We start from the raw sequence: 14643 nt of genomic DNA on the forward strand, positions 1-14643 counted from the left end.
TTCGTCAAGATCAGTACTGAATTTCATTCCACGTAGATCAAAAGGATCTTGCCTCCAGTCCAGAAAAACTAGCATAGACACTGAGAACATGTAGTACATTATAGAGGATCGTTCTGAAGGGTCTACAGGTTATACTACACCAAATCAGAACCAGTTAGGACAGTGCGGTTTTCATAGGGAGCCTTCAGTGGAGATCGAGAGATATCTGCAGGCTGTGTAAGATTTTTATGTCTTTCAAATGTACATCCAATTATTAAAACTGACCATGTTTTTTCTATATTTAGTACTGTCTTTTTCAACATGATGGCTTATGCTGAATGTGACCACAGCTATTTTCAAGTAGGTGACATTTGGTGCGAAACTGGGGGTGGTGTGTTTAGCTTCCTGTACTCGGAAAAGGATCTGGCTAAGCTAGTCATTTTCTATAATTTTATTGCTGCTCTAAGGCCAAACTGTGCACACACGCACAGGTAATAGCTGTTGAATGCTTAGTTATTTTTAAAAAAAATATAAAGTTACTATAGAAGTCTGTGGGAAAACATTTGGTTGTGTGTAACCTAGAGGACAGGTTTGCAAATTGTGAGAGTAAATATTCAATATTACCAATCTTAATATCTTTTATATTATTGTTGTTTCTTATCTTTATTGCTAGTATCTCAGCACATTGTATAAAGATATAGGGAGACAAATGATCACCTTGTCTGCACCCTCGATATATTTTGAAAAATTGGGATCCAAAGCCATCAACTAGTACACATGATTGGATTTCGTTTTAAAATGTTTTTATCCATCTTCTTATTGAATTTTCAAATCCAAAAAGATTAGTGTTTCGTCTATGAATTCCCAATCAACTGTATCGAATTCCTTTTCAAAATCTACAAGTAATAATAAACGCTGTATCTGATAGGTAATGGTGTTGTCCAGTAGATCATAGCTTTGTATTGTTATTTCACCATTGTATCTTCCAGCCATATGTCCTTTTTTATCCTCGTTAATCAGGAGGTTTAACACAGATTTTACCTTTTGTGATATTGCTATTGATGCAATTTTATAGAATACTGATAGTAAGCTCATTGGTCGCCAGTTTTTCAAATGTTCCTTGGTTTATTTCCTTTGGGGATACACGTTATTGGTCCTTGTCTTTGTGATATTGATAACTGTCCTTTATTGTAAGCGTCATTTTAAGGGTTTTATCAGATATTTCCGAAGGTCATTCCAGACAAATTTGATAAATTCCGCTGTATATCCATAAGGCCCGAGACTCTTGTCATTTTCTAAGTGTTTAACAGCTTCTTGTACCTCATTGTAGGTCAACTCATTTTCTGGGCTATTTCATGGGATTGTTCAGGAATATCGTATTATTTTAGTAGCGACATGAGGTCTATTTTTGAAAAATTCATGCTTTGAGTATAGTTTCGGCAAAAAGACTTTTCCTTCTTTTGGTATATCATCCTGTAATTTAAGCATTCTGACATCTTCCTGTTCTTTGTTGGTTTTTCCCCTTGCTCCATCCATTGTGCCTTTGCCCGTACCATTAACCCTTTTGTTTTATGCTTTATGATTTCTCCTAATTCTGTATTGACTATTTTAATCTCTGCCAGAATTTCATCTTTCACTGTTTGCTCCGGGGATTCATCAAATTGTTTAGTCAGAAGAGTTAACTTTTATTGAGTTTTTCTTTCCCGTATATGCTGCTTTTTTTCTTTTTGTAGGATGAATATTGTTTTGTCTTAGCTCTTATCGTAAGAAGCAATGTTTCCCATAAAAGTTGATAGTCTATGTTAAATTCGGTTTCTATGTTATTATATTCATTTTTTATACTGGTGCTTTGTTTCTTCAATGGTAGTCTTAACGAGTGTTACATAAGTTTCGTCTTTTAATAGAGAATTATTGAACTTCTAAAAACCCTTGCGCCTTTTAAGATCTGTAGGTTTAAAGGTCAATGATATTGGTGAGTGGTCCGATCTGAAACTAGGTTCTATTTGCGTTTTCATAACGGAAGGCAGCATATTGTGGGAAGAAATTAAGAAGTAGTCCAAGCGCGCTTGTTTCAGAGGGGTGGGTTGTCGCCATGTATATCTTTTGCTGTAGGGATTATGTTCACGCCATACATCTACTAAATCCAATTCGTCCTTAAGTTGTAGAATTCTATTTCTAGCTTTTGGGTTATTTACATTTTTGTAATTGAATGCATCATTTAGTATAATATTCCAGTCTCCACACAAAACAATATGGTCACTTTCGAGAGATCTAATTGTCGAGAGATCCACATCGTCTATATTTGGTCCATAAATAGTGACAATAGCTAGCTTCTAATCGTTAATGTCAATTTCTACAATAAGCATATTGCCATTTACATCCCATATTTCGTTTTCGATCTTACAGTCAAAGTGTATGGCTACACCTCTAGAATTACTCTTATAATGGCTACAATAGCATCCTTTGTTTCCCCATTTTCTTCAATATAACTTCCCATAGTTTTTGTCAAATGCTCATCTTGCAAAGAGTAGATATTTTCTTTCTTTTTCTTTAGAAGTGTAAAAGTTTCTTTACGTTTAGTTTTATCATTGATATCTCTACATATTTGTGATATTATTTTCAGTATGTCGCCCATTTATGCTGTTGTTTTTAAAAACAATCACTTCCCGGATATTCTCGAAAAGAAAGAGACTCTCCCTTCAAATAAATATGTGAGATAAACACGACCTTATCACTAGTCGTCAATTCGCTGTTTATTTCCTCTCGACCGCCAGTTCTCGTTACTCCAGACGCCGTTATTGTTGAAGTCACGCACTTCTGAATGTCCATATGATATGCTCCGGTTTCCGTAACGGATGCGCTCGACGCCAAAAATACCAGTCTTGTATTAAAGTGGATGTGTCTGTTGCAGTTAATGGCGATTTAGTGTCGCTCAATGAGGTGTGTTCTTTTACAAATGACGTCAACGATTCTGCCCTACTGTTTGTCTGTCTACTGCATGTGTTTCTGTTGCGTGGCAACACCTATAATCAAACGTGTACGGATGTTATCAGAAACAGGTTCGGTGCTTGAAATATAACAAAATATTAACTGAATTATTTTTTTTTCAAAATTGATATCTGATCGGTAATTTGAAAAAAAAACGGAAACTGCGTGTGGGAATGTATATCCCCCTCCAATGTCGACTAAGCGTTTTCCTTGCTGATATCAATTACCGATTGCGCGAAACCAAACAATACGTTTGTCAGTGGAACAGCAACCAAACTAATGCATAGGGATGTTCTACGAAACACAATGTTAGTGTTTGTGTGTCAACGCGTGGGTTTCCAATTGTGTCTCTCATTGTATATTTGGCTGTCTCTCATTGTGCCTGTGTATCTCTCTTTGTGTCTATCAGTGTATCTCTCTTTGTGTCTGTTTGTGTTTGGGTGTCTCTCATTGTGTATATGACTGTGTGTCTCATTGTGTCTTTGTTTCTCATTGTGTCTATCAGTGTATCTCATTGTGTATATACCTGTGTGCCTCTCATAGTGTCTTTATGTCTCTCTTTGTGTCAATCAGCGTATCTCTAATTATGTCATATGTGTTTGTGTCTCTCCTTGTGTCTATTTGTGTTTGGGTGTCTCTCATTTTGTATAAGCCTGTGTCTCTCTCAGTGTTTGAGTTTCTCTCATTGTGTCTGTCAGTGTTTGTGTCTCTCCTTGGTCTATGTCTGTGTCTCTCATAGCGTATGTCTCTCTCATTGTTTCTATGGCTGTGTCTCTCATAGTGTCTCTCTTTGTTTCAGTCTGTTTGTGTGACTCTCATTGTCTATGCCTGTGTGTTTTTCATTGTGTTTATCTGTGCGTCTCTCACTGTGGTTATCTGTGTGTCTCTCGTTGTGTCGATGGCTGCGTCTCTCTGTGTCCATCTGTTTTTTGCGCGTATCGCATTGTGTCTACGGCTGTGTCTCTCATCGTCTCTCGTTGTGGCAATCTGTGTTTGTGTGTCTTTCATCGTGTCAATGTCTGTTTGTCTCTCATTGTGTCTCTGTGTCAAGATTCGAAGTCCAAAACAACACGACAATGAAGCACTTCCATATGATTGACGTTTATAAAGGTGTTTGTTATGATGTAGCAAAAGTTAATAACAGTGTTGCTGATGACGTACCAGAAATGTTTAATAGTGTTGGTTATGACGTACCAGAGGTTTATAACATTGTTGATTATGACGTGCCAAAAGTTTATAACAGTGTTGCTTACGACCTACCAGAAATTTGCATCAGTGTTGCTTATGACGTACCAGATGTTCCCCCCGCATCCCCCCTTTTTATTTCGAAAAAAATCTTTATTTCTGTATAAATTACCACAAAAGACAATAAATAGATCTTAATTGTGCAAACCCCCCCCCCCCCCCCCCCCCCCCCCACCCTTTTCAAAAAAGCTGTATCCGCCCATGCAGGGGATCCATTTTCAAAGACACGTTACTCTTTTCAATAGACGTATTTATATCAGTACTTATCAGTGTATTGTTCCAAACTGACCTTTGTCTCAGTATGTAGCGTGTATCAGGCGTTTTTGTTTCGTGATCGGATGTCTGCATCATTTCACGGAGTCTGAAGATGCACCAACTACAACTAATTTCCTCCATTGCACCTGGGGGCATCCGTTAGACAGCTAGACGGTTTGCATTAGGTTGCAGACAGCTTTGAATCCAACAGTCAACCGTTCGTCAATTTGCATTTTCGATTGGATGTTTTGAGGGGACACATAGTATTTGTGAAAAAACGTCCTTGATTTCCGGGTAAATCTTCAAAATAACAAATAACAAAGGCCAATGGGCTGAGTGAGTGAGTGACTGTGTTGGAATTAACGCTGATTTGAAAAATACCGTATTTCAGTTATATCACGCCATGTCAGCTTGAAGTTAATATTATTGAAGTATCTAGGGGTAATATTATCGAAGTGTCTAGCGTTAATATATTATGAAGTATCTAAAGGTAAAATTATTAAAGTGTCTAGCGTTAATATATTATGAAGTATCTAAAGGTAATATTTTTAAAGTGTCTGGCGTTAATATATTATGAAGTATCTAAAGGTAATATTATTAAAGTGTCTAGAGTTAATATATTATGAAGTACATGTATCTTGAGGTAATCTTTGTGAAGTGTCTAGCGTGGATATTATTGAAGTGTCTAGAGTTAATATTACATTAAAACAGTTAGTGTTAATATTATTGAAGTTCTGGGGGCAATATTATTGAAGATTCCAGCGTTAATATTACATTGGAGTGTCTAGTGTTAACTTAATACATGTATTTCATTGAGATGTCCATTGTGAATATTATTGAAGTGTCATAGATTTATCTCAAGCAAACACGAATACACACAAAGCAGGCTGCGATCGGTAAGGTAAAAAGTAATATTATTACACACGTGTGTGTGTGTGTGCGCGCGTGCGTGCGTGCGTGCGTGCGTGTGTGCGTGCGTGCGTGCGTGTGCCAAGCAGGGTAGAAAAAGTGCCGTCGTTTAACACATTTTGATATGACGCGGCCGGGGATCGAACCACAGACCTACCACAGTCTCTATCCATTATCCACGGTCACGATACGTTTTAAATGACGGCACAAGGGAATCATGATTAAACACTGCGGTTTGTTTTTTGCCAGGTCCGTGTTCTTTATTGGTTTTTGATTACTGCACAAAAAACTCGATTCATTCTATTGCATTAATATTCAAATATCTAAAATGAGCGCAATCAAACACGAAAAGAATTTCTACCTGTCCCTTGATAACAACGTGGGTGTTCGAAACTGCTCATCGAAGTGAGGATAATTGCTTCTCCTGTCGGAAGTTGCTGTGATTTGACAGACCGCTCAAAACGATTATTTATTAACAGATGGATCCTAGGTTCGAGATAACATGACTATTATGCTGTTGTTTGCTGATTACAGGCGCTATTGAACAGTTGGTAACGTTTTACAACAATAACTATCATTAAGTTCCTAAACAGAGTTGAAAAAACACACGACAGCGCTAGTCGTTACAGATAACACAAACCTTTTACTGAAACTTTATTGTTAAAGTTAGCTGTCATTGTTCGGCAACACTAAAATATATTAATTGCCGACATACCGTATTTGACGTAATAAGCGCCTAGGGCTCTCTCAAAATTAGAAATAGGGGGCTCTTATTAAAATAATATTTTGGTGGAAAAAAACAGGGTTGAAAAATAAATTTCTTGGTTTGCTGACAGCCTAAAATAATTATATACGACCCATGTATTTTTCCAGAATTTAATTGCCCATGATTAAGGATGCATAAATAGGTCTTCAATCTGAAGGGGTGCTAATAAGGATTGTTCACTAGCCAATATATTAGCAAATATCGCCGTGGGCGGTTATTAGAGCGGGACGCTTGTTATGTCGAATACGGTAGTATTTATTTGCCCCACACAGTACATTCTGTTTTCCGGACTTTGTGAAACACAGGATTCAATAGATATCTGCGCGTTTCATCTACGATGCAGTTCAAAGTTGTTTGTTTGTTTGTTTGTTTGTTTGTTTGTTGGGTAACGCCGCACTCAGCAATATTCCAGCTATAAGACGGTGGTCTGTAAATAATCGAGTCTGGATCAGACAATCCAGTGATTGACATCATGCGCATCGATCAACGCAATTGGGATCGATGACATGCATCAACCAAGTCCGCGAGCCTGACCACCCGATCCCGTTAGTTGCCCCTTACGACAAGCATATTCGCCTTTTACGGCAAGCATGGGTTGCTGAAGACCTATTCTGCCCCGGATCTTCACGGGTCCAGTTCAAAGTGAAAGACTGGTGATCAGGATGAGTGAGTGGATATTGGTTTACGCCGCAGTCCAGTAAATATTTGATTCTGGTACAGGATGCCAGAGGATGCCAAATATAAGAATGATGTACGAACAACAGAATCTGACAGCGCATCTCATTTGTTTCCCTGCGGGAAGGACGGAACCATTACAGGGCTGTCCCAACCAGGGGCGGTCGGGTAGCCTAGTGGTTAAAGCGTTCGCTCGTCACGCCGAAGACCCGGGTTCGAGTCCCGACATGGGTACAATGTGTGAAGCCCATTTCTGGTGTCCCCCGCCGGGATATTGCTGGAATATTGCTAAAAGCGGCGTAATACCAAACTCACTCACTCACTGTCCCAACCAATTAGCTTTATCTGATCAACGATAGGCTCATGTGGCTTTTAATGATGTCGTCAAGTTATGTGTATCTGTGGTAGCTGTGGTCAAGGCGGGGACTGCTCCCTTCTGTACATCGCGATGAGTGAGTGAGTTGGGTTTAACGCCGCTTTTAACATTTTTCCAGTTATATCACGGCGTGTCATGCCTAATATGGGAGGAAAGCTCGAAGTGATGCAGGTCTCAGACGTTTAGCCCCTCGGTGAACCCACGAGTACGGGTATGGTGCGGACAAACCTAGAAACATAATCAGGGCGAACCGTGATTCGAACCCACAATCGTAGGTGTCTGGCGTGCCCAAGGGACGCAACTCCGCACAGCGAACTACGGCGCCTTAAGACGACTGGGCCACCTGTGCCCCGTACATCGCGATGTTGCATTAAATACACATGAGCATTAATTAAGCACCACCCACGTTTTCGGATATGTGCTACATACAAAAATGACTGGTGTGATTGATTTTGGAACGCGACAAAAGAGTAGTATACTGATACGACTACTAGTATACGATTGAGTGAGTGAGTGAGATGGGTTTAATGCTGCTTTTAACAGTATTCCAGTTATATTGCGGCGTGTCAGCATAATGTGGGAGGAAAGCTCGAATGGATCTCAGACGTTTACCACTTCGGTGAAACCCTAGAGCACGGGTATAGTGCTGACAAACCTAGAAACATAATCGGGGCGAACCGGGATTCGAACCCACAATCATAGGTTTCTGGCGTGCCCAAGGGACGCAACTCTGCACAGCGAAACGTGGCGCCTTAGACGACTGGGCCACCTGTGCCCCAAGTATACGATTGATTAATAAAGCAAATTACAGAAGACGTGTTTATAGCAGCATCTGTTTTAAATCGACTTTAAAGGTCAAACAATGAACGCTGACACATGGCGTCTAGACAAATTAAAGTAATCTATCAATAATAATTAAAGTCATTCAGACATTTAAAAAAATCAATCTGATGAAATCAACTTGATGCCCTGTGGTGAAGCGACGTTTACTCGCTTGATGATACACAGTACGTGCATTTAAATGGTGTCTGGTCTTCAGCAAACCATGCTTGCCGTAAAAGGCGACTAACGGGATCGGGTGGTCAGGCTCTCAGATTTGGATGATGCATGACATCGATCCAAATTGCTAAGATCGATGTTCATAATGTAAATCACTAGATTGTTTGGTCCAGACTCGATTATTTACAGACCGTCGTCATATAGCTGGAATATTGCTGAGTGCGGCGTTAAACAACAAACAAACCAGTGAATTCAACCTTTTTGTCATCGACAGATGTCCCACCATCAACCAGTGGTTTACATGGTTTCAGGGGAGTTAACTCTTTGTGGCAGCTGTTAATGTGGAATACGTTTAATGTTGTAATGGCGACAGTGTAAGCTTCTTGGAATCACTAGATTGTTTGGTCCAGACTCGATTATTTACAGACCGCCGTCATATAGCTGGAATATTGCTGAGTGCGGCGTAAAACAACAAACCAAAACCAAAACGGTGTCTTGATTCTAACTGACGTTGTACAACTAATAATTAACCAACGGCATACGTAGGGGAAGATCTTTACATGTGATGAGGAACACTTCAACAAACAAACCTTAGATCAAGGAGTCTACAATCCAAGCGGACAGTGAGGCGCTGGAAGGTTGACAGTCACATGACCATCTGAAGAGGCAAAACGCGGACAGGACCAGGAACAACTTTCCGGGGGATTCAAGAGAATTAAATGTAACTGGTGAAACTGTGTCAGTTTTCCATAACTTTATATTAATAATCCCATCCAGCGTTTCCTCCAGTCTTCTGTATACACCTTTTGGGGTCGATGGAGCATGGCAACTTGGAAGACAGCGGTGTCGACCTTTTTTAGAATAAACGCATGGATATGGAGTTGACTGGACGTTTATCATATGAGGAGACTTTAATGCACTATTGCTTTCTCGTCTCGTGTTCTCGCTTTCTCGCGCCGTAAAAGTCGGTAAAGCGAAATGTCTCCTCTCGGCCACCATAAGAACAGCCTCTAAACTTAACTTTATTCTGAACGAAGACACCAGATGTGAACCAGATAATAAAATCTTATACCATGGTGATTCGTTCGCTAAACTAAGACTACCTTGTAGTAATGTAGTCACAATTATGGAAAACAACTTCATGACATGCTTTGTGCAAGCTATGACAATGCATGGCCGTACACTCCAAGTAACTTTACTTTTACTCGTATATCCAATACGATTTATCATTAGCACTGCCTTATCTAGAATGTCCAGAATAGGATTGTACTGCCGCGAACAGAGTCTGGTCATGTACTACTGGAATATAAGTCAGAAAAAAATATTTTCAAAGTTGTGATAGTAATTTAGTGAATGGTCCTGTTTAGAAAGGCTCAAGAGTTAAACTGCAAGCTGATTCTTCCTAGACGTTTAATACTAGTATATTAATTTCACCCAACTCTTTGTGTTTGATGATGGTCGAGTATATGATGTTGTTAACTGATGATGTAAAATGCTGCAGTTGTTATTTTAAGTGAATTATTTGTATTTTGCTGCTGACAGGTTTGTTATAACAGCTTCACTTTTTCACAGAACACAGATAATTTAAGTGCAAAAAACATCAACGATTATATATCGGCCAAATCCATCTTTAAATATTGCTGCAAACCAAAAAGGAGTTTATTTGACAACTGAAGATAAAAAGCAGCAGGAGAGGACGGCACTCCGTCTGAATTATTAAAACTGTCTAATAAATACTTTAGACCATGTCTTGTCTTGTTTTTTAACAAAGTTCTTGATAACGAGAGTTTCCTGAAGTATCGAATCCAGGTATTACAATACTGTTATACAAAAGTGGGGTTAAAGGTGAGGCGAAATGGGGTTTAACGTCGCGTCCAAGATTATTGCACTTATATAGCGACAGGCATGTACGTGTGTGTGTGTGTGGTTGCTTGTACTTGTCCGGACTGATGCCGATTTATAGTGCTAGCACACTGACATACCATGCCGCAGTTTAACATGAATACCCCACTCAGACACAGTATACTGACTCCGAGCCGACCAGTCCTTGTTTAGCCCCTTAATGCCGAGCGCCAGACAAGTACCATCTTTTAACGTCTTTTGGTATGACGCGGCCGGGGATCGAACCCGGACCTTCCGGGCAGACGCTCTACCACTAGACCACGGAGACGGTCAAGTGGGTTGACAACGGATCCTAACAATTACAGAGGTATTTTTATTTAAATATCTTATTTAAGGTTTTCACGTCTATTCTAGAAAAAGACTCAGAATCTGTTAAGGAAGAAGACCATATTTCGGAATCTCAAGCAGGTTTCCGTTCTCAATATTCCACTATTGGTCATATTTTCACTTTGCAGGCAACATGTTCAAAATATCTCACCAAGCCAAAAGGCAGATTATAATGTGTATTCATTGATTTTAGAAAAGGCGTTTGATTATATTGACAGCGAAATAAATGTTATATTTACCCTTATGAAAAGGATGTCATGGTAAAATGTACCATCTGTTAAGAAATATGTATGCATCAGAAAAAGGGGGTGTAAACGTTGATTGCTGTAAAACTTCTTTTTTTAACACATCTGGTGGAGTAAGACAAAGTTGCGTTTTGAGCCCTGTCCTGTTTATATTCTTTTATTAATGAGCTTGTCATAGAAATGTATGCTGCTTGTGATCCCGGTATATTTGTTTATCATATAATGGGTAGATTTCTCGGCAGGATAAAGCCAACGGGTAAAAACGATATCCGTTGGGGTCATATGCTGATAAAAATGCAAATATCAAAGGTCAAGTAGGGACTGCTTTCACTACTTATAAACAAACAATGCGTCGCCCTTCGGCAATCGAGTCAGAATTAACCATCGGGAATTTGGAGAAACTACTGGGATAATTGCTATCATTATCAAAAGAATAGTCTAATATACTGAAAATCAGTGTCTAACTGTGGCGTAACTAAGGCATTTTTCAAATTTGGGCAACCTTTCGAGATCTCAATTGCAAAACAACTTTGCGAGAGCACGAGCCAAGCGGGATCACTTTCCATATGCGTGTAGACCTCTGCGGCTTGGAACCTTTTCCACAAATTAAAACAGTTGGATTTTGCCGAAATATGTTGGAATTGTTACCTTGTTTCGTTTTGTCGACTCTGGATAATGTGAAGATAACGGCGGAAACCTACTATAATTATCTGGGAATTATGTTCTTCTGACGGTTAATGTGGTCTAAACGTGTGAAACGCTTATGAAAGCACGCAAGGTAATAGGTCAAGTTTTCCATTTGTTCGGTAATAACAGAATTATGGATTTCTCGACTGCTTGCAAAACATGTGTCGGCAAACTCGCTCCTCATATTCATGTATGGTTCTGAAATAGGGGGTATTATATATCATGACGCAATTGAACAGATAAAAGCATGCGAATTTTGAACGTTTTCTTGGCATGGGTAAATATGCAGTATACAAAGCTATTCTTGGTGTAACTGGGCGTCGTTGTATGTTAATAAGTACGCAAAAAAGACTAATTAAGTACTGGATGAAGCTTTTGAGAATGAATGTAAGTCGATACCCCTTCCAAAGTTATATTATGCTTAAAGAATTGACACCATGTTGTATTGCGTGTGTGTGGTCACACCAAGATGTTGGTGATAAGAACATGTTTTTGTCTGCACGTTGAGATGCTTAACAGATATTCATTTCCAAACATTGTACCAACGTTTGGAGTCTTCTACGTTTTTAGTGAATTATTTCTTATAAAATTTCTTGAATGATATATAACTACTCAAAGACAAACGATTAGTTAGAGCAGTGTGTACAACTTTCGAGTCAACATCATTCGTAAAATGTCAACGATAAATATACCTGATACAGAAGCTGCTTGGGAAGACTGTGACCTTCACTTCGGAGAAGATGAATACCATGTCTTGTTTTAGAAATTCTTTTCTTAGCTCATATTATAAGGTAGAATTGCGTTTACAAATGTATAACTCGTGTGATATTGATGTTCTACATTTGATAGTTTTATATGTTTAATTATATTTGATATTGGATCGGGAAAGTTGTAACACACTGGACAGGCGACTAATATAATCTGTCAACTGTACTATGGGCCTCGTAGCCTGAACTAGGAAATAACCTGATTGATAATGTCGGTTACATGTTCTGTGCAAAGTTGTTCTCTTGTCGTTTTACAGTGAACTGTATTCTTCCCATTGGCTATAATCTACACAAAGGGCACACAAGGCACACAAGGCACACAAGAGGCACACAAGGCACACAAGAGGGACCTGCCCCTGGAATTCGTCTTCAGCAACCCTTAATGCATGTCATCGTGTGCCAATTGCGTAGATGGATGCTCATGATATCAGTCACTGGATTGTGTGGTCCAGAATCGATTATTTACAGACCACCGTCATATAGGTGGAATATTGCCGAGTGCGGCGTTAAACAACAAAACAACCAACAACATTTGCGTAGATCGATGCTCATGATATCAATTACTAGATTGTGTGGTCCAGACTCGATTATTTACAGACCACCGTCATATAGGTGGAATATTGCCGAGTGCGGCGTTAAACAACAAAACAACCAACAACATTTGCGTAGATCGATGCTCATGATATCAATCACTAGATTGTGTGGTCCAGACTCGATTATTTACAGACCACCGTCATATAGGTGGAATATTGCCGAGTGCGGCGTTAAACAACAAAACCACCAACAACAATTGCGTAGATCGATGCTCATGATATCAATCACCAGATTGTGTGGTCCAGATTCGATTATTTACAGACCATCGTCATATAGCTGGAATATTGCTGAGTTCGGCGTTAAACAACAAACAAATAAAAACGAAACAAGCAATAGTGACTTAACCAGTGAATTCAACCTTTTTGTCATCGACAGATGTCCCACCATCAACCAGTGGTTTACATGGCTTCAGGGGAGATAACTCTTTGTGACAGCTGTTAATGTGGAATACGTTTAATGTTGTAATGGCGACAGTGTAAGCTTCTTGGAATGGATCTCAATATAGGATTGGAGGAGAGATGAAGGGAGATAGGTTTGAAAAGTTTAGTTGGGAAAATCTTTCTTAAAAAACGATGCAGGGATATTTGACAAGCAAAAAGTGTCAAAATTAGCCAAATCGCGACAATGCGACAACGCGACATTTTGGCCAAATGTCGCATTGTCGCGTTGTCGCAATCTTTTTTATTTTACCAAAGCGATTATTTACAGACCGCCGTCATATAGCTGGAATATTGCCGAGTGCAGCGTTCAACAACAAACAAACAAACAATGCGGCAACGCGACAATTTTCAAGGTCGCCCTATCAAAAATGTGTAAAAAAGGCGTTAAAATGCCCGACAAAGCAACAACGCGACAAATGGCCAAAATGTCGCACTTTTGGCTTTGCTTTGTTGCAAGGACGACAATGCGACAGACAATGCGTCAACGCGACAATGTCCCTTGTAGTATTCCATAGTAATGGTTGGGTTGTCATGTTTGGTGACTTGGTTCGCAGTATGGCATTGTTCCACAACAATGTGGATCATTGCTCACGCTACTGATCACTGGATTGTCTGGTCCAGACTTGACCGTTAATAGGCCCCCGTCTTATGCCGGGAGTATTGCTGTGCAGCGTCGGGCAACAAACAAAGACTTATGGTAGTGCAGAACATGCTTACCCTTTTCGCGAACACCTGGTGTCTTCATTGACATTTCAAAGATCCATTCATAAATTAATGTTCATCACGTCTATTTTTCTTTTCGTCCAATGGAATCTTTTTCGGCTGATAACCGAGACTGACTATATTCTCTGGCGCTGACATTTTGAATAGGTTGTAGTCTGTTCAAATCGACGATAAACCCAATTCACACAAAAGAAGAACAAAATAATCTTCAAATGAATTACAGATTGTCCTAACATCACTCGTTTGACCTAGCCGTCCATGCACCAGGACAATATAACCTGGGAAGCACTGTCCTTGGACCATAAGAACCGGCGGACATTATCTGCTAGCAGGTAAATCTTCTCAGTACACCGGCTTCCCTTTATCGGAGAGGTGTCACTTGTGTTCTCTCCTTACAGCTTGGCGCCGTTATTCATACGTAAACCATCACGGTAACCCCATATTTCTGATAAAACATTCATGTTCAAATCATGCTGTGGCAGATGACGCCCAATAACTCCGTGGAGTTGAACGCGCGATTCCCAGGTTCCCCGCTCGCCACAAAAAAACATCTTGTCTTGCTCCTGTCAAATCTCATAGTTATTGCAATGTTGGTGACGTTTTTAGTTGAAAATTTTCCAAACGAAATGCGATGTATTTTCATTGCTATTGAATGAAATTTACAAAATCACCCCCAAGTACATTTTGTAGTTTTGAAACACGGGAGGTTTCTTTAAAAAGTTGGGAAATTGGATTTGTAGAAATACATGTGCATAGGAGGCGCTCT

General features: G+C 39.6%; 1 protein-coding gene across 1 annotated transcript in view; it reads left to right on the forward strand.

Annotated features, from left to right (window-relative positions):
• The window catches only part of LOC125377328 (variant surface antigen E-like), an 86108-nt gene that overhangs the window by 70239 nt on the left and 1226 nt on the right, over positions 1 to 14643 (forward strand). The window lies entirely within an intron of this gene.

Source organism: Haliotis rufescens, unplaced genomic scaffold, assembly GCF_023055435.1.
Source record: "Haliotis rufescens isolate VD_foot unplaced genomic scaffold, xgHalRufe1.0.p SCAF_9, whole genome shotgun sequence".
Classification (NCBI taxonomy): Eukaryota; Metazoa; Mollusca; class Gastropoda; order Lepetellida; family Haliotidae; genus Haliotis; species Haliotis rufescens.